Raw genomic sequence first — 25,175 nt, 5'->3', positions numbered from 1 at the left:
CATGGTGAAATCCTGTGTCTACTAAAAATACAAAACAATTAGCTAGGTGTGGTGGCACATGCCTGTTGTCATAGCTACTTGGGAGGCTGAGGCAGGAGAATCATTTGAACCCAGGAGGCGGACGTTGCAGTGAGCTAAGATCAAGCCACTGCACTCCAGCCTGGGCGACAGAGTGAGACTCCCTCTTAAAAAAAGAAAAAAAAAAAAAAAAGAGTGAGCTGAGATCACGCCAATTGCACGCCAGCCGGGGCGATAGAGAGGACTCCATCTGAAAAAAAAAAAAAAAAAAAAAAAAAAAAGGAGGAAAAAAAAAGAAAAGAAACATATGCAACCTGCAGTGAAGTGCAGAGGAAGGTGTTTCACTCCCCAGGTGATCTCTCTTTCTTGATAAAAGTCTCTACCCATGAGCGGTGTACTCTTTTGTCAGTTTCCTACTTCCTGCTTCATTCATTGACTCTAGAAAAGGGGACAGTCTTCTACTTTCTGTCTGCATGATATTAAGGCAACCAAGCAGCTTGTACAAGTGCTCCACTCTTCCCTCTTTGGCCTGAGGTGGATCCATAAAAGGGTAGTCTGGGGTTAGATTCAGATTTGCCTTAGGGGAAAGAAATCCTGCTGAATCCAGGACCTCAGTGCCATTCTCCAATCAGAAGCCCTTCATTTGAAAAGGGGTAGGGACCTGTTTGTATTCATGAAGTGAAACTTACCTCACTTTGCATTCCCCTTTGTTCAGAATACTTAAAGGAAAGGGGTAAGAGGCATCCTGAACTCCTTACACATACGATGTGTGACATCAACCATAAAGAAACCAACACAAGGTACTTAACTGATTTGGAGAAACGTGCTCCACCTATTGGGATGATTCCAAAGGACGGTTCCTCTGGGCTTCTGGGAAGGTCTGTGGCAAGGAGACTCCCCATAAAACATATTCACACCAGGGTGGTGAAGCGATACTTGCAGTTACGAGAGTCACATTCCAGGGAAACTGACAAGCGAGGAACAGAGGTAGATGTTGACAGTGGCACCAGTGGTGCAGGGGAGATAGGTGGAAAGGGGTTAAAGAGTTTCACTTGTGTGGGGAATTGACAGAGTAACCTCCAGTTCCTTCCATGTCCACAGGTTCAGGGCCTCTCACTATGACAGCAATACCCTCATGGAAAAACTAGGCCAGGAGGGGGTCACAGCTCTTCCGAAGGAGCAGCTTCTCTCTCCAGTATTTCATTACTCCCAGGGCAGGGAGACCACACGGCTAGGGAATTGGTCTGGGTTGATGACCTAACTAGAAATGACAGTTCCATAAGGGCAGAGACTGTTTTCTCATTGGCCATTAATCCCAGTGCCGATCTAACACAGAGCTGTGTTAAAAGGTAAACCGAGTCACAGTAAAATTTTAGAGTTTATTTGAACAGAGATTTATGAACTGCGTGGCTACAAATCGGAAGTGGTTCAAGTTCTGTACCAACAAAATGCAAAAGGAAGGCTTTTATGGGGTGAACATGGGAGTGAAGCGAAGAAATATTTGATTGGTTACAGTCATACTGTTGCCTTATTTTGTCTGTGCTCCTGGAAACTCTCTACTTATAAAACTTGAAGTTAGTTGGCACCTTCTGATTGATGAGTCTTAACTTTCATTTTTCTTTAAACATGGGCATTTATAAGAAATAGTCCGAATTAAGTTTACTTGTGTTTGCAATTCTAGCAAAGTTAAGGTCACTTATGAAGCCTAACTGGCTTTATCTTTGCAGGGATTCTTCATGGCTGGTTTCCATTTTAATTTATTTCAACAGCCCACACAGAGTAAATGTTAAACAAATAGAGGTTAAGTGAATGAATAAACAAAATGCTGTTGAATATTTTGATTTGTGTAACTCTTTTGGCTTAGCAGCAAAGAAAGGAAAGATGTAAACACAAATGATTTTTAAGGAGTAGAAGTGAAGTCAGAAAAACTGCAGGCTAAGATAGCTCCCCAACTTACTAAGTAAGCAGTGACTTGCACAAGGCTCACAGCTAGTTAGTGTGAGATTATGAACTTCTTTCCAAGGAGAGTTATTCTATCAAGCAAAGGTCAAGAAGCCACATTATATGTAGAGCAAGTGAAAAAAAAAAAAATGGGTATTTAACCAGGAACAAAAAAGGCATTGAAGGTCCTAAGTGCTGTCTGTTTCTGTTTGAAGAAAGGCTACAAGAGATGCCATACAGATAAGAAATTAATTTTGTTTTAGATGTTCTCATAATTTAGATTTAGGCCAATGGATGTAAACTTAAAAGGAATAGATTCAGTGTTGGAAAAATTTTGTAAGTTTCCCTATTATAGGAGGTACAGAACTGCAAAATGGATGACGCTTTGTTGATCTGTCACATAGGGGATTTAGGCACTAGCTAGGTGGCTGGAATCACTAGCTGAACTGCAAGTTCTGTCTCAACCTATGAGTGAAAACAGATGATACTAAGTTTGCAACTGGGCACATTGGTAACTTTAATTCTAATTTTCCAAGAGCAATGTCTAGTAGGAATCATACATAGTGCCAGTTAATAACTTAATTCAAGTCAATTACTCAAAAAACAAATTCATTGTAAATGGCATAAATTTGCCTATACTTCATAGACTAGTCAGCTGGAACTAAGAGATTGCAAAACTTCACGTAGAGTCTTGTCTTTTGGCCAGGTCTTGGCCATCAGAGTTCTGGCAAGGGCTGCTTTTCCTCCTTCCACACACTTCTGCTCCATTCCCTCCCCTAACATCATCCCTTTAAACTTCCAGTGTTGTTACTGCAGACACATGCTACTCACTTGAACATTTGCTTTCATCTGAGGGAAAAGAGGATGGATCTTACGTGTTTCAATTGGTGGTTCTGAGCTCTTGGATTTAAAACCCACTGGGAGCTCTGCTCCCTTCAGATGTTAGCTGGAGTTTCATTCATGCCATGGTGGTCTGTTTTGGTAATGTGCCAGCATGCTGGAGTGTATTCAGTCAGCAAATGTGGAATGGAGAACAAATGTGCATTCATGAAATTTCATTTAAAAACTACTTATTCCTGTACTTCATGATCAGGATCAAGATGGTAGAAGGGGCAAAAATTGGTATCCATGATATGAATAAATATGGTGATAGGAGAAAAATAGTAATCTTATGAAAAAACAATAGAGATTGCATCTGTTTTTTTCTTTCTTTCTTTCTTTCTAAAATGATCTAAGTTTCGCTGTAATTATGAACTGGTTTTCACATTGTGGACACACATATTTCTGACTGGCTGTCAGGGATTCTATAGCAATAAATTGTATGCTTAAGTCTCTAATTTGATATAAGATTTCCATTTCAGAAAAAAACAAGAGACCTCATACACTGCATTTCAGGGTGATAATTGCACTTCTCAGATGGTTAAGAAAAAGATGATCTACAAATAATAATTAAAAAGTTGTGCCCCAAGGGAATGGGGATGTCAGATATGAAAGTCAAATATATGAAATGTTAGACTTATGGCTTGACCTTGTTCCACTGTATTCAGTACTATAAATTTCAAGCACATTCATGTTTCAATATTTGGAGGTGACAATTTGAGGGTGCATGAGGGTAGAGAAAAGGTAATGTTTATACTAGTATATTAAACTACCTCCTTGATGGCATAACTTCCTCTCAACACAGCCTCAAAGCATCAGGCTATTAACACTCATAATTAATCAGCTACACTCATCTCTACATTTTTAGAGGTATCTGGTTGGGGGTGAGGAAGACTTAGCTTTTCCTGGAACATGACGAGAAGAGGTTAGGTAAAATTGGGATTCAAATTTGGCAATTTTTTGGTTATATCTGACTCTCAGATTTGTTATGCTTCTTGTAAACATTATCCTAGAAGTTTTAAGGTTAGTTTCTCTCACCTAAAAGTCAGAAAAAAATTAAACAAAAATGTGGATTTCTGGAGTCTCTCAGTGGAGTGATGGTGAGAGTAGATGGCAATCTAAAGACCTGGCCGTACTGACCCTACAGCCCTGTCTGGCCGTGGCTGGCTGGAGCTGAGTGCTGCCCCTTCGCTGTGACCAGGTCATGAGTGCTTCAGCTTATCAAAGTTTCCACTGGGTGCACATTATTCATTTCTTTTCTGCTACTCACTTGGCTCCTGGATGTACTTGAGTTTGTGTTTGACTTTGACTTTGATTCTGAAGGAAGTCCTAGATATGCCTGTGTTTTATAGATCTAAATGAATCTAAAGTTTGCAAAAGGAAGATAGAATATCTACTACCTTTCACATACCCCACTAAGGACCAGGACAAAGCTTACAAAGATGTAACCCTTTTCTCAGGAGAATCAGAGCAAATTGAGAATCACATATACAGATAAATAAGGATGGAGTAGCTGAAGCTTGCTGCAAAAGAAGCATGCACACATGCTCTGGGGACCAAAGGAGGGGTGACTCACTGGGCTGAAAGACAAGGTAGCATCCCAGCACAGCCTGGAAGGCCCAACAGAAGTTTCCTATGTAGAAGGAAAAGGAATGGCATTCCAGGGAGAAGAAATATTGTGAGCAGAACCATAGTGGGGCATGAGAGAATAACATGTTTGGGGATTGATAAGTAGCTCCCTATAGAGGGTGGGCAGGGAGATGACTCACGCATCGGTTCATACCATGAGTTCAGTCTTTCACATTTATGAAACAGAGGAGGCTTGAAGACATTAAGCAGAGAAGTTACCCATCAGTTTGCCTTTAGAGAGGAGTCTTTCTACAATTGTTGAAATGTAGGGCCCTTCAAAGGCAAGCTGTGCTAAAGACATGAAGAAAATCTTATCTCTGAGTTAGCAGTCAGGCATCAGTGCAGTGCGTGTCTTATGACTTAGGAGGGTTTGGTTACATATAGGAGGGGCGCGTGTCGTTTTTCTGACTGCTGTGGCATTCAGTGTGCCACATTGCACCCGTATGCAGCTACCAGGGTGTATCATATGACTGCCAATGACAGCAGGTCACATTGGTACATAGGTGTGCTCTCTGCCATCACCACATGCTGCCACTTGGACAATAGGAATAAACAGATTATGTAGAGTTTGTGTGCGCTGCCAACAGAATCAGTCAGGCTCCAAAGAGTGCCTGGGAATATCGTTACTGTTACTAGAGCACTTTGAAATTCAGTTTGAGCTGTCTGTTTCAAACGAAAGATCACACCAGAAGTGACGGTAGCAGGACAGGTGAGCTCTGTCTAGAAGCACAGGGATCCTGAGACATGGTAGCCGGTTGGTGGAGCAATCCCGTGGCTGGGATGAGCTGGAGGTGGTGGAATAGCCATTTCCATGTGGAAAGGGAGAGCCAAGCTGCTGGTTAGTTGTGCTGTGGACACAGACTTGCCTTGATGATGCAGAGATGAATGAACAGCACATATTGCCTGACTCTGTGCCAGTCTGGGGGTGTGGGCAATCACACTCTGGCTGGAGGCAGATGGCAAACTGCATCTGGAAATGGTCCTGAGCAGTACTATGATGTTTAGAACTAAGTGTCATAAGTACAACTTTCTGAAATGATGTGGATATATTCATTATAGATCAATGACTTTCCTTAGCTTGTCAGTTTCAACTTCTCTGGGAAGTGCTCAGTTAGGCCATTTATCCTGATTGTCAGACAAAACTATATGGGAAAAGTGCAGCACTTGTCACCATCCCAAAGACCCTGTGTGTGCTACTTTCATAAGTTTTATCATGCTGTACTGTTGCTTCTCCATTTGTCATCCCCACTTGACTATGGGGCTTGAGGGCGGTCATCTTACTTTCCATCTCTTTCACAAGAACGTGCTTCTCAAATTGGGGTGCAGCCAGTCTAGGAATGTGTGGTGCCAAGTTGTATGGCAAAGTGAGAGCACCATTTCATGCAAATATTTTGGAAACCAAGCATTTTTCTATTAAAATGGATGAATATATTGAAGAGCACCATGTGATATTTAATGGCATGCTAGGGTGAAGTTGGCACTTCTGAAAAATTTTAGCTTGGATTGGGCTGCTTTGGACTAAAAATCCTTAAACCTAGCTGGGGAAAGGGAGGTCTTCATCCATGCCGTTTGTTGTTGGGAGTTCTTCCATAGCTCTGGGAGCAGGAATTGGTTGCTTAATACTTGCTTGTGGGAGGGATGGAGGAAGGAGAGAAGAGAATGATTACACTAGTGCTTTTTGTGTAGTCGTTACTACATTGTATATGGAACACATGGCTAGTTAGGAAAAACCTGTCATCCAGGCAATGTCTAGATGGACCACTTGTCTAGTAAGTTCCAGTGTTAGAAATTCCTTCCTAATGCTGGCAAGCTGGCTCCAAATACATTGCCCCCAAATGGGACTGGGTGCGAATCATGGGTGGAAAAGCAAAGATTTATCTCTCCAGTGGGTAAGCAAATCCAGAAGTATGCTATTGGATGTCCCATTGTCTCTCAAATAACAGGGATCAAATACCATTGAATGAATACCTTGGGAATGGTTTGATTCATTATATACACTTCCTGGCTGAAAAAAAATGATGCTTCTCTACCTTCTTATATGATTAAATTCCTCTCTAGGGCTTTTTCTTCTAATGTAGACCTTTCACTTCTTCCTTAGAAACAGCAAATCCCTGGCCATCTACCACCACTCATCCTGCCACCTCCTATGGAGACAGCCAAGAAACTGTCCATGGTGCACTTTTATTACCGATCTTAATCTCTTCCTGGTCTTAATCCACACTTTAAGCCCAAAGGCATATAGATATGGTTGTTGAGCCTTCTGTGTTTCAACTGATTCATTTAATAAAGATGTACTGAGCAACAACTATATGCTAACCAACAGGTACACAAATAGAATCTTGAAAATTTAGATGACTCAAGAATGGCAGTAAAAAGTGCATAACTCAGGATGACAATTTTCTCATGTTGCACATCTGTTCTGCAATATTCTCTAGAAATGGACTGAGTAGCTCCTTACTGGTGAATGTGACCCATTCTCATCTGTGAGGCTGTCACATGTTTTGAGAGGAGGAAACTGAAGCACACAGAAGGAAAACAGCTTCATATATGAAACTCTACCAAGTTTTCCACAGATGAGCTTTCCTCTTATTTTCTCTCTCACTCTCCTTTTTACCTGCCTCTTCATCCTTTAAAGTCAGGCCAGACCTGGTTATGACACATACTGACCACATAGGAATAATGGTGAGTCTTGCAGAGTGGCAGTGGATTTTACATGAGATAATGGAATGCATTTCCAAGCCCTCAGTTCAAGGTTTGCACAGAGGAAAGAGTTGCCAACGATCAGTGTGCCACTCTCTTCCCTCAGGCAGTGGGTCCCCATGGAACTCCCTGTTCTGTGCTTGCCCCTGACCATCTCACCCAGGCTCCAGGTTTCAACCACGATGCTGATGCAGACAATGTGAGACCTGTGTCCTGGGCCATGAGCACTGTTTAGAGTCTTAACTCTGCCTTCTAATCTACTGTGGACCAGAACAGCTACCATGGACACTATTTGTCTGAAAGAACACAGTCATCTTCTTGTTTAGATCTGCCCTTCATCCCTCTCCCCTGAGTCCTCCTTTTTTATGGCACCAATTCCCCTCTCTAACAACCTGACTCAAAACCTGGAGCCATCTTCTATGCCTTCCTCTTTATCATTCACCATATCCAAGCAGAGGACAAGTCCTGTTAATTCCAACTATCCTTCCTTCTCTCTATCCCTCCTTTCCTAACGTACAACTCTATCATTATGTGTTTGCTTGGGATACCAATAAAGCTATTTTACTGGTTTAGTTTTTTTCTCCTCACATAATTTCTTTCAGGTAGACCTTCTTAAAGCATAGTTGTTACCCCCAAACCTTCCCATGCTGGATCCTCAGCGACAGGTTAAGTACAACCTCTTTGATGTGCCACTAAAGACCCTTTATGCTCTGCCTCTAACCTGCCTTTCTAATCATGTTTCCACAGCTTGGCCTCCCAAGGTAGATACTCCTTATATCTAAGCCATAGTGTTCTTTTTACCATGTTTTGCTCATGCTTTTTGCTCCACATGAAATGCCTGTCCCTCCTCACTTCCCTAGGTATTTTGCCAGTCTTCAAAGACCCCTTAGATGTCACCTTCTTTACACATGGTCCCCAGAACCCCATCCTAGGCACATTCTTTATCTCCTCTAAATGAGCTTCAGGGGATACTTAGGCAATATTAGGTCAATGGATACGTGAATTAGTGAATGGACACATGAGTAAGTGGAAGAATATCTCATCCTACATCATAGTCTATAAATATAATGAGCATGGCATTGTTTTAGATGTCTCCTGCTGGAAAGACAACACAGCAAACAGGAGTCCAGAAAGGGTAGCAAAAAATAAATCAACATTTAGTAACAACTGCAACAACAACAACAAAAGCCCATTTCCCTAATATTTGTTATTTTAGCCTGGAAATTTGTTCATGAAATTATTTATTTTATGTAGAGATTTTATTCTGTTCCATTGGTCTGCATGTCTATAGTTATATCAACACGACACTGTCTTGATGACTGTGGCTTATGGTAACTTTTTAAATCAGCTAGTGATTTGTTCTTTTTCAAAATCATTTTTGGCTTTCTGGTCATTACAATTTATTTTAATTTGTAATACTTGAATACATCACACTGTTATGTGGGAATGATGGGTTAGTCATCTCAGTTGACTATTAGATGAACAACCCTAGGAGGAGCCTCTGAATTCATGAGTTTGTCCACAAAAGCTGCTACTTTTCAATAATATGCTTTTATTGCATGTGTGAATGTATGTGTATGTTACATGCAAGTATATACTTTGTAGAAATGGAATTCTCTACCTCCCTGCAAATTGGTGGCAGTGCTCAGGATTCTGTGCAGAGGTTGTTTTGTCCCAACTCGGGCTGCTCTCTGTGAGCTGGCCCCCATCACTGCTGGTAGGTAACTATGTGATATATAACTTGCAAGCAGCCCTGCTGTTTGTTACTGGCAATTAATCTCTCTGGTGCCTTTCTTCTATTCAGACTAAGCCTTTATGTTCTAAATCCAGCTATTCTAATGCTCCCCACTTGTGCTGTGTAGAAAAGACTCAGACTGACAGATTATTGCAGGGCAGTTAAGCATGTAATTGCTCAAATGAGTTAAAATCCCTTCAAATATCTGTCTTTGTACCTCATCACACCACTTCACGGACTCAAATATTTGACAATTGATGAAGATAAACTAAAGGGGCCTTCATTAGCTACCAACCACCGTGACAAGCTTCTTTCAGCGAAAGGCTGGTGAATTTTGGAACTTATTATCTACTTAAAAACTGCAGGAAAGCAGAAAAATACTTCAGTGAACTTTAGAATAGAGAAAGCCAGAAGCTTTGCATGGAAGCTGGGGTCAGGAAAAAAAAAAAACAAAAAACAAAAAAAACATGGTTTGCTATCTAAGGCTGCACTTGTTAAAAATGTAGGGAAAGACAGGCAGACGGATTTATCCAATAAAGGAAGGAAAATATTATCACATTCTCATAGGCACCATCATTAATGACCGTGTGTTAAATTTAGAGGTAATTACAGAAATGAAGAGAGGGTGGAAGAAGTCCAGGGCTGTGCAGAGGCTGAACTTAGTGTGGTTGCTGGGCTGCCAGAGTGATAGCCTCTGCTCTAGGATAAAGTCAGGTGCTGCACCGAGCAAGTGTCTTAAGAAATGCATGGAACTTTGCTCTGGCATAAACCCCAGCAAATCCTCTGGCTTTCAGGGACCTCATTGCTCTACTAAGCTATGCAGACCTTGTGCCAAGGAAAACAGGTGCTATTATGACCAACGGGCATCAGGGAAGAGTAGGGAAGATGCAGATTTGAAGTATGATGGTCTGTGTTTAACTATGGTGAGATGTTGGGCAAATTGTAGCTTTGATTTCCTTATCTATGAAATGTAACTTACTAGTTCACGTTGCATGTAATTTTTTTTGTGAGGAATAAGTAAGAGAAGCATTTGGTACAAATATTGATCATTATTTTACAAAATGGGTGTAGCAAGAATTTTGCTCTATGTATTTCATACTTAATGTGAACTTAAAGCTCCATTTCTTGTGTAACAGAGAGATAAAAACTAAAACAATAAACAAACAAATATAAGAAAATGTTGAAGTGTTACATTTTCTTTTATGAGACTTTGGTTTCCATTAGCTTAGTGAGCATGGGCTGTCCTGACAGCCATAATGGACCAAACACCCTCAGCTCCCAGAGACCATGCAACATAGAATTACCCAGGCAGGCCCTTGACTAGCTTGGCCCTGACCAGACATTACTTTCCTTTCTGTGGAAATAATGTGATTTATTTTATAGATAATGTGACTGGTTAAACAACAATGGTGAGTGGACCTCTTTAAATGGGTCCTGAGTTTATTTGGGATCCTAGCATTTTATTATTGAACATGATGTTGACTTTTGTTTAAATATAACTCTAATTAAACATTTAAGCAAGATGTTCAAAGAAGAAAACGACAACATTAAATTGTTACTAGCTTTAAGAGATGATGCAGTTTGTCTTTTAACCTACCTATCATCTATCTGTGGCCACATGTATACACACATACGAACACATGTGCATTTACATTAGGGTTGCACATTATATATACATTAGGGCTGAACATTACAAATGTTCAGCCATGATTCTGATATTCTGCCCATATTGACAATTTGGTTTTGTCTTGACCTGGGGCCTTTGGAAAGCTGAATGAATATCTGAGTGGCTGCTTTCTGGCCTTAGTGTGTAATCAGTGGTCAAATGATCATGTAGGCTACTATGATATCTAACAACCAAAACAGTGTCATAATACAAACAAGATGTATCTTTTGAATATGCTGCAATATCTTTTAATATTCACTTTCTGTAAGGATAAGCATTCCACATTATTTTGAACAAATGCTTTATTTTTTGTTTTATATTTTGTACGTTGATCTGCTACTGGTCACATATAAAATAGTAAGGTATTTTTCCAGCTTTACTGAGGTATAATTAAGAAGCAAAAATTGTATACATTTAAGGTATACAACCTGATATTTTGACATACATATACATTGTGAAATGATTACCAGAATCAAGCTAATTAACATATCTCCTCACATATAGTTACAAATTTTTTGTGCCTGATGAGACACAAAACACTTAGGAGCAACTCTCTTAGCATATTTCAAGTATACGATACAGTATTTTTGACTATAGTTTTTAAATGGTGCAATAATTAATGAGTATGAGTTATTTTTATGCGAAAAAGTAATTATTAAAAGCTTGCCCATGATTAATAAAATAGATAGTTTTTATAAATATGAAGAGTGGATTAGTTAGACCATTTTTAGACCAAGAACTGTAAATTCTTTTGAAATGCAACTGAAACAATAAAAGCATATCATAATTCCAAACTTCATAAAATTCTTTTGTGCTAACATTTATATTAGCCAAAGTAAACTTTTGGAACTGTATTTATCTTTAGCTATTTAAATTCATTTAGAACAGGCATCCTCCAAATAAAAGTATATTTAGAGAATTTGTGACTTCTTATTAGGATGCATTAAAAGCAGAATGTCAACTTTGCTCATTCAAAATTTCACAGGAAAGAAAAATCAAAATCAATGTCAAAATTATGTACAATAGCACCCATAATGAATCATGTAAATTCCAGACATAAGAGCATAAAGGAAGGAAAAAAGTTTAGAGAAATCAAGATACTGCCCCAAATATCTCTAATGACCTCAGGCGCAAAAGCCTGCATGGTACTGCAAGTATCCGGTGTTGTGGCCACAAGTGTGATCTGGCTGCGGAGAGTCCTGGAAATTACTGCCCCTACAACGTGAAGTCATACTTAAAATGTGACAATAGACTTTAATTAAAAAATAAACATTTTAAAATAACTCTTCATAATTATTCTATAAGCCTTTAGTCTCTTTTCTGTTGGTGACATCAACCTTCAGCCTTGACTTTGGCCAGTCTATATATTAAATACATACATTTATACACACACACAAACACACACACACACATAATATTGCTGTGGAATATTTGCTTTTTCCTTTTCTATCAAGTGTTATTCCTTTGTTTTAAATCAGAAAGAAATCTCAGGTTTTTATTGTTTTGTTTTGTCTTGTTTTTGTTGTTGTTTTTTGAGACAGAGTCTCGCTCTGTCACCCAGGTTGGAGTACAGTGGCATGATGATGTCGGCTCACTGTAACCGTCGTCTCCTGGGTTCAAGCGATTCTCCTGCCTCAGCCTCCCAAGTAGCTAGGATTACAGTTGCGTGCCCCCACAACTGACGAATTTTTTTGTATTTTTTAGTAGAGACGGGGTTTCACCATGTTAGCCAGGATGGTCTCGATCTCCTGACCTCGTGATCTGCCAGTCTCAGCCTCCCAAAGTGCTGGGATTACAGGCGTAAGCCACCACGCCCGTTTCTTTTTGCATTTATTTAGGTCTTCACATAGTTTTTATCCTTTGATCTCTTAAGGTACTCCTCAAGTCTATACTCTAGACTTGATTGCTCAGGGTTATTCTTTTTTAAATTTTGTTTAACTTTATTACATTTTTAATTTGTATTGTTTTTCTCATTATTTGTGAGACTGGTCCTTAATTTGCTTTTCTGTGTCATTTTGTCAGTTATTTAAATCAAGGCTATTCTAGATTCAAAAAAATATTGCTTTTCTTATTTAGTTCTAAATGAATACAAAAAGGATCTTTTGCAAGAGGGCTTGTTACTGTTGCTTCAGAAAATTGTTCACAATCCTTGCCAAGTTCATACTGTATATTCTGACTCTGCATTTTGAATCTTCGGTGCTGACAGAAGTCTCCATCTCCTCTGCCCCACCTCCTGTTGGCCACAGGCTCTCACTGCACAACCCTGTCTTTCACGGAAGCACCACCAAAGTCCAAAGTCTTATGCCTTTAATGTTGCTGCCTGTGCCTGGGAAATCTTTAACTTCAATGTCTATCTACTACAATTCTAGTTACTCTTCAATATCCAATTTAGACATTGCCTATCCTGTGCAGGTCTAATATCCCTAGTCCATTTGAGAAACTAGGGAGAGAAAAGAATTAAGATGCTTTTATAATACATGTTCTTAATATCTTAAGTGACAACCCAGTAGAAATTGCAAGTGGCATCAGCATTTTGTACGTCTGCCATTTATAAACCACAGAACAAAAGGGTAGAATGGAGTCTTTCTCAACATGATAACTATACAAGAGCAAAGTCAGTGTTTAGTGGTACACACTGGGTTCATTGCTATATTCTCTGGATATGGAACAAAGGAGCCACTTGAGGCAATATTTATTAAGCAAAATAATAGATATGAAATACACTGGTAAATGAATTAGTGAAGGAATGGGCATAGACCTAAGCAACCTATTTGTATGCATGAGATCAGAGGTTAAGCTTATGGATGTTGCAGTGTGTCAAAAAATGCATGCACTCCCTCACCCCATCACACAAATATATATACACATATGGTTTTGTTTTTAGTCTACATTAGCCAATTATTTTTCTTTTAGTATGTTTATGCTATACATAACAGTATAAATTAGTTTTTCAGAATATATGAGAATATAGGCATGAAAGCATCTTTTGAATTAGATGTTATGTTTATTAACAGAAATATATTACTCATATAATTAAAAAACTACCAAGTTAAAAATTATCTAAATTAATTATAAAACATAAAAGAAAATAAAGAAAAATGTAGGTGAATATTGGATCTTAGGTTAGAAGTAAGTCTTTATAATAGCAGCAGAAAACAATCATGTTTTGACAACATTTAAAATTATAACATTTTTTTCTCATATATTAATATATTTATAAATATTATGCATACAAGACAAATTAATGAAAAAGAATAGAGGGAGCAAAAATAAACCCACACAAATTTGCCCAACTTATTTTTGATAAAAGTCCAAAAGCGGTTCCACGAAGAGAAGAGAATCTTCACAACAAATGGTTCTGGAGAGAGTGAAAACTCATGAGCAAAACTGAAGATGAAAAACCAACAAAAGAAAAAACCTTTCTTAGCTGAGTCTTATACCCTACTCAAAAATTAACTTAAAAGGGTTCACAGACTTAAACGTAAAATACATAAGTATAAAACCTCTAGAGGAAAAAATATAGGAGAAAATCTTTGATATATAAGGTTAGGCATTGGGATCTTAGAACTGACACGAAAAGCACAATCTCTGTAAGGAAAAATGATAAATGGAGCTTCAAACAAAGACTTCTCTGCTAAAGATTTTACTAAAAGTCTGGAAAGACAAGCTACAAACTGGGAGTAAATATTTACCAAATACATACCTTACAGTGGGCTAGTATCTAGGATATATAAGGAACTCTCAAAACTTAACAGTAATAAAAGCAAACTGCCCAATTAGAATATGGACAATAGATACAGAGAGACTTTTCACCAGAGAGAATAGATACATATATGACAAATGAGTGCATAAAAATGATGTTCAACATTAGCAGTTAAAGAACTATAAATTAAAACCTGAAACCACAATGAGATACGCTATACTGCTATCTGAATGGCTAAAATAAAATATAGTCCTAAGGCACCAAACATGATGAAGAAAAACAAAATCACTCATACATTGATGGTGAGAATGTAAAATGGTATGGCCGCCACTCTGGAAAAGAGTTTGTCACTTTCTTAAAAATCTAGACATGCAACTACCACAAGACCCACCAACAGACTGCACTCTTGGGCATTTATTCTGGAGAAACAAAGATTATTTTCACACAAAAACCTGTAGATGAATGTTTATAAAACTTTTATTTGTAATAGCCCCAAAACTGAGCAACCAAGGTTTCCTTCATTTGGCAAATGTTAAATGAACTGTTGTACGTCCATACCACAGAATACGACTCAGCAATCAAAAGGAGCAAACTACTAATGAATGTGACAATCTGAATGAATCTTCAGAGAATTATTCTAAAGGGAGAAAGCCAATCCCAGCTGGTTACATATATTGCTCCATTTATATAACATTCTTGAAATAATAAAATGATAGACATGGAAAACAGATTAGTGATTGTCAGGGGTTATCGAGGGGTTTGGTGCAGGAATATAAGTGGTTGTAGCTACAAAAAGGCAACATGAGGGATCAATGTGGTGATGGAGGTGTTTTGTCTTTTGACTGTATCAAGATTGATATTCTGGTTAAAATTTTCTACCGTACTTTTGCAATATGCTACCAATGGGAGAAACTGTAATGTGCACACACATGATCTTTATTATTTCTTACAATTGTATCTAAATCTATAATTATATCCAAATAAAGAGTTTGAGTTAGTTGACTGTCTAAAAACTATTATCATTTTATTGTATGTAAAACAAAATTCATAACAAAAATCGTACAAAAATGAGAGAGAAATTAGAAGAATATTGTGGTTTGATTCTCGTAAAGTTATTTGAAGGTAAACTAAATTATATTAAAGTTAGATATGGTAACTCTTAGGACAACCACTAGAGAAAAGGCAGTAGAGGAAGAAAAATAAAGTAAAAATTACTATATTAATCCAAAAAGAGGCAGAAAAAGAGTTGAACGGGGAGAATGGCTAACATGTTAGTAAGTACAACTGAAAAGATTAGGTAGATTAAAAGAAAACCATTTCAAGTTAAGATGAAGGAAAGAATCTAAAGAGCTGTGAGACAAAAGCACCAGGTAACCCATAGAGGAAAACCTATCAGGTTAACAGCAGATTTCTCAGCAGAAACCCTACAATCTAGAAGGGATTGGGGCCCTATCTTCAGCCTCCTTACACAAAACGATTACCAGCCAAGAATTTGTATCCAGTGAAACTAAGCATCATATATGAAGGTAAGATACAGTCTTTTTCAGACAAACAAATGCTGAGAGAATTCGCCATTACCCAGACACCACTACAAGAACTGCTAAAAGAAACTCTAAATCTTAAAACAAATTCTGAAACATATCGAAACAGAACGTCTTTAAAGCATGTAAATCACATAGGCCTATTAAAAAAAACGCAAGTTAAAAGCAAAAACAAACAAACAAAAAAACAAAGTACACAGGCAACAAAGAGCATGATGAATGCAATGGTACCTCACATTTCAATACTAACATTGAATGTAAATGTTAAGGCCTAAATGCTCCTCTTAAAAGATGGAGAACTACACAATGGGTAAGAACTCATCAACCAACCATCTACTGCCTTCAGGAAACTCACCTAACACTTAAAAGACTTAAGACTTTACTTAAAGTAAAGGGGTAGAAAAAGGCATTTCATGCAAGTGGACAACAAAAGCCAGCAGGAGTACCTACTCTTATATCAGACAAAACAAACTTTAAAGCAACAGCAGTTAAAAGAGACAAAGAGGGACATTATATAATGGTAAAAGGTCTTGTTCAATAGGAAAGTATCACAATTCTAAACATATATGCACTTAACACTGGAGCTCCCAAATGTATACAACAATTATTAACAGACCTAATAAATGAGATAGGCAGCAGCACAATAATAGTGGGGGACTTTAATATTCCACTGACAGCACTAGACAGGTCATCAAGACAGAGAGTCAGCAAATAAACAATGGATTTAAACTATACCTTGGAACAAATGGCCTTAACAGATATATACAGAAGATTTCATCTGACAACCGCAGAATACACATTCTATTCAACAGCCCGTGGAACTTTCTCCAAGGTAGATATGATAGGCCATAAAACAAGAATCAATAAATTTAAGTAAATGAAATTATATCAAGCACTCTCTCAGACTACAGTGGAATAAAACTGGAAATCAACTCCAAAACGGACCTTCAAAGCCCTGCAAATACATGGAACTTAAATAACCTGCAGCTGAATGAGCATTGGGTCAAAAACAAAATCAAGATGGAAATTAAAAAATTCTTCGAACTGAACGACAGTAATGGCACAACCTATCAAAACCTCTGGGATACAGCAAAGGCAGTGCTAAGAGGAAAGTTCATGGCCCTAAACACCTACATCAAAAAGACTGAAAGAGCACAAACTGACACTCTAAGGTCACAACTCAAGGAATTAGAGAAATCAGTACAAACTAAACACAAACCGAGCAGAAGAAAGGAAATAACTAAGGTCAGAGCAGAACTAAATGAAATTGAAACAAAGAAACAACAATATAAAAGAAAAATGAATCAAAAAGCTCTTTCTTTGAAAAGATAAATAAAATTAATAGACCATTGGCAAGATTAACCAAGAAGAGAGAAAATCCAAATAACCTCACTAAGAAACAAAACAGGAGATATTACAACTGACACCACTGAAATACAAATGATCATTAAAGACTGCTATAAACACCTTTATGCACATAAATTAGAAAACCTAGAAGAGATGGATAAATTCCTGGGAAAAAAGACAACCCTCCTAGCTTAAATCAGAAAGAATTAAGATACTCTGAACAGACAAATAACAAGCAGCGAGACTGAAATGGTAATTTAAAAATTACTAATAAAAAAAATGTCCAGGACCAGACGGATTCACAGCAGAATTCTACCAGACATTCAAAAATGAATTGACACCAATCCTTTTGACACTATTCCACAAGACAGAGAAAGAAGGAACCCTCCCCAGTTCAGTCTACGAAGCCAGCCTCAAGCTAATACCAAAACCAGGAAAGGACATAAGTAAAACAGACAGATGTCCTTGATGAACATGGATGCTAAAATTCTTGCTAACGAAATCCAACAACATGTCAAAAAGATAATCCACCATGATTAAGTGGGTTTCATACCAGGGATGCAGACATGGTTTAACATACACAAGTCAATAAATGTGATACACCACATAAACAGAATTAAAAACAAAAACCACATGATCATCTCAATAGATGCAGAAAAAGCATTCTACAAAATCCAGCATCCCTTTATGATTAAAACTCCTGGGCCAGGTGCAGTAGCTCATGCCTGTAATCCCAGCGCTTTGGGAGGCCAAGGTAGGTGGATCACTTGAGGTCAGGAGTTCAAGACCAGTCTGCCCAACATGGTGAAACCTGGTCTCTACTAAAAATACAAAAATTAGCTCAGTATGGTGCTGTACACCTGTAATCCCAGCTACTCAGGAGGCTGAGGTGGGAGAATTGCTTGAACCAAGGAGGTGCAGGTTGTGGGGTGAGCCGAGATTGGCCACTGCACTCCAGCCTGGGTGTCAGGGAGAAACTCTGACTCAAAAAACAAAACAAAACAAAACAAAAAAACAAAAAACCCCCAAAACCTCCTAGCAAAATTGGCATACAGGGAATATACCTTAATTTAATAAAAGCCATCTATGACAAACCCACAGCCAACATAATATTGAATGAGGAAAATTTGAAAGTATTCCCTCTGAAAACTAAAACAAGACAAGGATGCTCACTCTCGCCACTCTCTTCAACATAATACTAGAAGTCCTAGCCAAGGAAATCAGACCAGAGAAAGAAATAAAGGGCATCCAAATTGGTAAAGAGGAAGTCAAACTGTCACTGTTTGCTGAAGATATGATCATTTACCTTGAAAACACTAAGGACTCCTCCAGAAAGCTCTTAGAACTGATAAAATAATTCAGTGACGTTTCTGGATACAAGATTAATGTACACAAATCAGTGACTCTTCTATATACCATCAGTGACCAAGTGGAGAACTGAATCGAGAACTCAACCCTTTTTAAAATAGCTGCAAAAAATATAATAAAACAAAATACTTAGGAATATATGTAACCAAGGAGTTGAAAGACCTCTACAAGAAAATCCACAAAACACTGCTGAAAGAAATCATAGATGACACGAACAAATGGAAACACATCCCATGCTCATGATTGGGTAGAATCAATATTGTGAAAATGAACATACTGCCAAAAGCAATACACAAATCCAATGTAAGCCCCATCAAAATACCACCATCATTCTTCACAGAGTTAGAAAAAACAATTCTAAAATTCATATGGAACCAAAAAAAAAAAAAAAAACAGCTCATATAGCCAAAGCAAGGCTAAGCAAAAAACAAACCTGGAGACATCGTATTACCTGATTTCAAACTAAACTATAAGGCCATAGTCACCAAAATGCATGGTACTAGTGCAAAAATAGGCACATAGATCAACGGAACAGAATAGAGAAACCAGAAATAAACCCAAATACTTATAGCCAGCTGATCTTTGACAAAGCAAACAAAAACATAAAGTGGAGAAAGGACACCCTTTTCAACAAATGGTGCTGGGGTAGTTGGCTAGACACATGTAGGAGAATGAAACTGGATCTGCATCACTCACCTTATACAAAAATCAACTCAAGATAGATTAAGGACTTAAACCTAAGACCTGAAACTATAAAAATTCTAAAAGATAACGTTGGAAAAACCCTTCTAGACAGAAGCTTAGGCAAAGATTTCATGACCAAGAAACCAAAAGCAAATACAATAAAAAAAAAAAGATAAGTAGCTGAGACCAAATTAAACTAACGAGCTTTTGCACAGCAAAAGGAACAGTCAGCAGAGTAAACAGACAACACACAGAGTGGGAGAATATCTTCACAATCTACACATCTGATCAAGGACTAATATCCAGAATCTACAACGAACTCAAACAAATCAGTAAGAGAAAAACAATCCCATTGAAAAGTGAGCTACGGACATGAATAGACAATTCTCAAAAGAAGATATACAAGTGGCCAACAAATGTGAAAAAATGCTCAACATTACTAATGATCAGGGAAATGCAAATCAAAACCACAATGTGATACCACCTCACTCCTGCAAGAATGGCCATAATCAAAAAATCCAAAAACAGTAGATGCTGGTGTGGATGCAGTGAACAGGGAACAGTTCTACACTGCTGGTGGGAATGTAAACTAGTACAGCTGCTATGGAGAAGAGTGTGGACATTTCTTAAAGAACTAAAAGTAGAACTACCATTTGATCCAGCAATCCCACTCCTGGGTTTCTACCCAGAGGGAAAGTCATTATTCAAAAAAGATATTTGCACATGCATGTTTATAACAGTACATTTCACAATTGCAAAATCGTGGAACCAACCCAAATGCCTATCAATCAACGAGTGGATAAAGAAACTGTGGTATATACATATATATATGATGGAATACTATGCAGCCATAAAAAGGAATGAATTAACAGCATTTGCAGGGAGCGGAATGAGATTGGAGACTATTACTCTAAGTGAAGTAACTCAGGAATGGAAAACCAAACATCTTATGTTCTCACTGATATGTGGGAGCTAAGCTATGAGAATGCAAAGATATAAAAATGATGCAGTGGACTTTGGGGACTTGTGGGGAAGAGTGAGATGGGGGTGAGGGATAGAAGACTACAAATATGGTGCAGTGTATACTGCTTAGGTGATGGGCACACCAAAAGCCCACAAATCACCACTAAAGAACTTACTCATGTAACCAAATACCACCTGTACCCCAATAACTTATGGAAAAATTAAAAAAATAAAAATATAAATAAATTTCTGAAAGTCCTGCATACCTCAGTTGTTGTGAAAATTAAATAAAAATATATATGATAATCCTTAGAAAAGTCTTGTAGTGTATTGTATGAATTATATAACTGATGCTAATTGAAATTAAATAATCTCCTAGAAAATTTTTGTTTGATTAAAATAAGATGATTTGATTTAAAAATAAATAAATAAATAAATAAATAAATAAATAAATAGACATAGTTTAAAAATAAAAAGCTGGGAAAATAAAGCAAATACTCATGAAGAGAAAGCTGGAGTAAGTATGCTAATATCAGGTAAAGTATACACCACTCCTATTCACCATAGTATTGGAAGTTCTGGCCAGGGAAATCAGGCAAGAGAAAGAAATAAAGGGTATTTAAACAGGGAGAGAGGAATTCAAATTGTCTCTGTTTGCAGATGACATAATTCTATATTTAGAAAAACCCCATCGTCTCAGCCCCAAAACTCTTTAAGCTTGATAAGCAACTTCAGCAAAGTCTCAGGATACAAAATCAATGTGCAAAAGTCGCAAGCGGTCCTATACATCAACAGTACACAAGCAGAGAGCCAAATCATTAATGAACTCCCATTCACTATTGCTACAAAGAGAATAAAATACCTAGGAATACAGCTAACAGGGGAAGTGAAGAACCTCTTCAAGGAGAACTACAAACTACTGCTCAGGAAAATAAGAGAAGACACAAACAAATGGAAAAACATTCCATCTTCATGGATAGGAAGAATCAATATCATGAAAATGGCCACACTGTATAGCCAAGGCAATCCTAAGCAAAAAGAACAAAGCTGGAGGCATCATGTTACCTGATTTCAAACTATTCTACAAGGCTACAGTAACCAAAACAGCGTGGTACTGGTATCAAAACAGACATATAGACCAAAGGAACGGAACAGAGACCTCAGAAGTAACACTACACATCTATAATCATCTGATCTTTGACAAACCTGACAAAAACAAGCAATGGGGAGAGGATTCCTTATTTAATAAATGGTGCTGGCTGGGAAAATTGGCTAGCCATATGCAAAAAACTAAAACTGGACCCTTCCTTACACCTTATACAAAACAAAAATTAACTCAAGATGGATTAAAGACTTAAATGTAAGACCTAACACCATAAAATCCCTAGAAAAAAACCTAGGCAATACCAACCATTCGGGACATAGTCATGGGCAAAGACTTCATGACAAAAACACCAAAACCTATTGCAACAAAGCCAAAATTGACAAACAGCATCTAATTAAACTAAAGAGCTTCTGCACAGCAAAAGAAACTAGCATCAGAGTGAACAGGCCACCTTCAGAATGGGAGAAAATTTTTGCAATCTACCCATCTGACAAAGTCTAATATCCAGAATTTACAAAGAACTTAAATAAATTTACAAGAAAAGAACAAACAACCCCATCAAAAAGTGGGCAAAGGATATGAAAAGATAGTTCTCAAAAGAAGACATGTATGTAGACAAACAACATGAAAAAAAAAAACCTCATCATCACTGATCATTAGAGAAATGCAAATCAAAACCACAATGAGATACCATCTCAGGCCAGTCAGAATCACGATTATTAAAAAGTCAAGAAACGCTGGGCGCGGTGGCTCAAGCCTGTAATCCCAGCACTTTGGGAGGCCGAGACGGGCGGATCACGAGGTCAGGAGATCGAGACCATCCTGGCTAACACGGTGAAACCCCGTCTCTACTAAAAAATACAAAAAAAAAAACTAGCCGGGCGAGGTGGCGGGCGCCTGTAGTCCCAGCTACTCTGGATGCTGAGGCAGGAGAATGGCATAAACCCGGGAGGCGGAGCTTGCAGTGAGCTGAGATCCGGCCACTGCACTCCAGCCCCCGCGACAGAACAAGACTCCGTCTCAAAAAAAAAAAAAAAAAAAAAGAAAAAAGTCAAGAAACAACAGATGGTGGTGAGGCTGTGGAAAAATTGCTTTTACACTGTTGGCGGGGGTAAATTAGTTCAACCATTGTAGAAGACAATGTGGTAATTCCTCAAGGATCTAAAACCAGAAATACCATTTGACTCAGCAATCCCATTACCGGGTGTATACCCAAAGGAATAGAAATCATTCCACTATAAAGACACATGCACACTTAGCAAAGACATGGAACTAACCCCAATGCCCATAAATGATAGACTGGATAAAGAAAATGTGTTACATATACACCATGGAATACCATGGAGCCATAAAAAAAAAAAAAGAGACCATGTTCTTTGCAGGACCATGGATGAAGCTGGAAGTCATCATCCTCAGCATACCAACACAGGAACAGAAAACCAACATCACATGTTCTCACTCATAAGTGAGAGTTAAATAATGAGAACATGTGGACACAAGCAAGGGAACATCACACACCAGGGCCTGTTGAGGGGTACGGGTAAGGTGGGGGAGAGCATTAGGACAAATACCTAATGCACGCGGGGCTCGAACCCTAGATGATGGATTGATAGGTGCAGCAAACCACCATGGCACATGTATACTTATGTAACAAAGCTGCACATGTATCCCGGAACTTAAAGTAAAATAAAATAAAATACTTCCAGAAAGAAAAGAGAAATTTATATAATCAGAAGGGCATTAACTTATCAAGAAAACATAGCATACCTAAAAAAAGACCTTCAAAATACATAACACGAAAATTTATAGAAATGACAGGAGAAATATATTCTGGACCATAAAACAAACTTTGCATAATTCTAATTATTTTAAATTTGTTTAAGTATTTTTCCTGACTATAAATGAGAAATCAGTAATAGGAAGATGTCATGTAATCCCAGTCCTTTGGGCGCCCAAGGTAGGAGGATAACTTGAGGCTGGGAGTTTGAGACCAGCCTGTGCAAAATAGTGAGATCCCATCCTATAAAATATATATATTTTAAAATTTACTAGGTATGATGGCACATACTTGTAGTCCCAGCTACACGGGAGGCTGAGGCAAGAGGATAACCTGAGCCTAGGAGTTCAAGGTTAGAGTGAGCTATGATCATAGCACTGTACTCTAGCCTGGGCAACAGAACAAGACACTTTCTCAAAAAAGAAAAAAGACAACTGTGTGAAAAAATATCCAAATAATTAAATGATATGCTTAGAAATAACCAATACCTGGAAAAGGGAGTAACAAGGAAAAATAGGTAACATTTTGGATGAAAATGAAGGAAACAATCTAATTTTAAAAGGACAAAAAAATCTGAGCAGACATCTTACCAAAGAAGATATATAAAGGGCAAATAAACATAAGATACTCAACTTCATATGTCATTAAGGAATTACAAATTTTAAGGTGAGAGAGATGCGGCTACACACCCAAGAGAATGGTAAAACTCCAAATAATGACAACACCAAATGCTGGTGAGAATGTGGGGCAACAAGAACTCTCATTCATTGTGAGTGGGAATGCAAAATGGTACAGTCACTTTGGAAAATAGTTTGGAAGTGTATTAGTTCATTCTCTGATTGTTTAAATAACTGAGACTGCGTAATTTACAAAGAAAAGAGGTTTAATCGGCTCACAGTTCTGCAGGTTGTATAGGAAGCAAGATGCTGTCATCTGCTTGGCTTCCGGGAGGCCTCAGGACACCTACAATCATGTCAGAAGGTGAAGAGGGAATCAGCACTTCACACTGTTGGAGAAGGAGGAAGAGAGAGATCGGGGAGGTGCCAAAACTTATAAACAACCAGATGGCAGAATTTACTCACTATCATGACAACAGTACCAAACAACATGAAAAAAAAACTTCATCATCACTGATCATTAGAGAAATGCAAATCAAAACCACAATGAGATACCATCTCAGGCCAGTCAGAATCACGATTACTAAAAAGTCAAGAAATGCCGGGCACGGTGGCTCAAGCCTGAATTTACTCACTATCATGACAACAGTACCAAGGAGAAAATCTGTCCCAGTGAGTCACCTCCCATCAGGCCCCACCTCCAACATTGGGGATTATATTTCAACATGAGGACTGGTAGGGACACAGATCCAAACCATACCAGGCAATATGTTACAAAACTAAACACACTCCTGTTACATGATCCAGTAATCAGGCTCCTTGGTAAGTTAAAAACATATGTTTGGCCTGGCGTGGTGGCTCGCACCTGTAATCCTAGCACTTTTGCAGGGCCGAGGCAGACAGATCACGAGGTCAGGAGTTTGAGACCAGCCTGACCAACATGGTGAAAACCCATCTCTACTAAAAATACAAAACTTAGCCGGATGTGATAGTGTGTGCCTGTAATCCCAGCTACTCCAGAGGCTGAGGCAGGAGAATGGTTTGAACCTGGGAGGCAAGGTTGCAGTGAGCCGAGACTGCACCACTGCACTCCAGCCTGGGCAACAGAGTGAGACTTCATCTGAAAAAACAAACAAACCAAAAAGACATATGTTCATACAAAACCCTGCACACAAATGTTTATTCATTATGCTTTATTTCTTCATTTGCTTTATTCATTATTGTCAGAACTTGGAAGCCACCAAGTTATTCTTGATAGGTGACTGGATAAACAAACAGTGATGATCCACACAGTAGAATATTATTCAGTGATTAAAAAGCAATGAAAGCCAGGCATAGTGGTAAATGCTTACAATCCCAGCTACTCAGAAAGCTGAGGTGAGAGGATCACTTGAGCTCAGTAGTTTGAGTCCAGTCTGAACCACATAACAACATATACTCTGTCTTAAAAATAACAATAATAATAATAATAATAAACAATAAGTTATCATAAAGGAATTTTA

The 25,175-nt window shown here is 38.1% G+C and overlaps 1 pseudogene; it reads left to right on the top strand.

Moving 5' to 3' along the window:
* Positions 1-783: 783 nt before the first annotated feature.
* The window catches only part of LOC104660847, a 29,900-nt pseudogene continuing 5,508 nt past the window's right edge, over positions 784-25,175 (top strand).

This window comes from Rhinopithecus roxellana, chromosome 5 (genome assembly GCF_007565055.1).
Source record: "Rhinopithecus roxellana isolate Shanxi Qingling chromosome 5, ASM756505v1, whole genome shotgun sequence".
Classification (NCBI taxonomy): domain Eukaryota; kingdom Metazoa; phylum Chordata; class Mammalia; order Primates; family Cercopithecidae; genus Rhinopithecus; species Rhinopithecus roxellana.
This window is presented reverse-complemented; position numbering and strand designations above follow the sequence as displayed.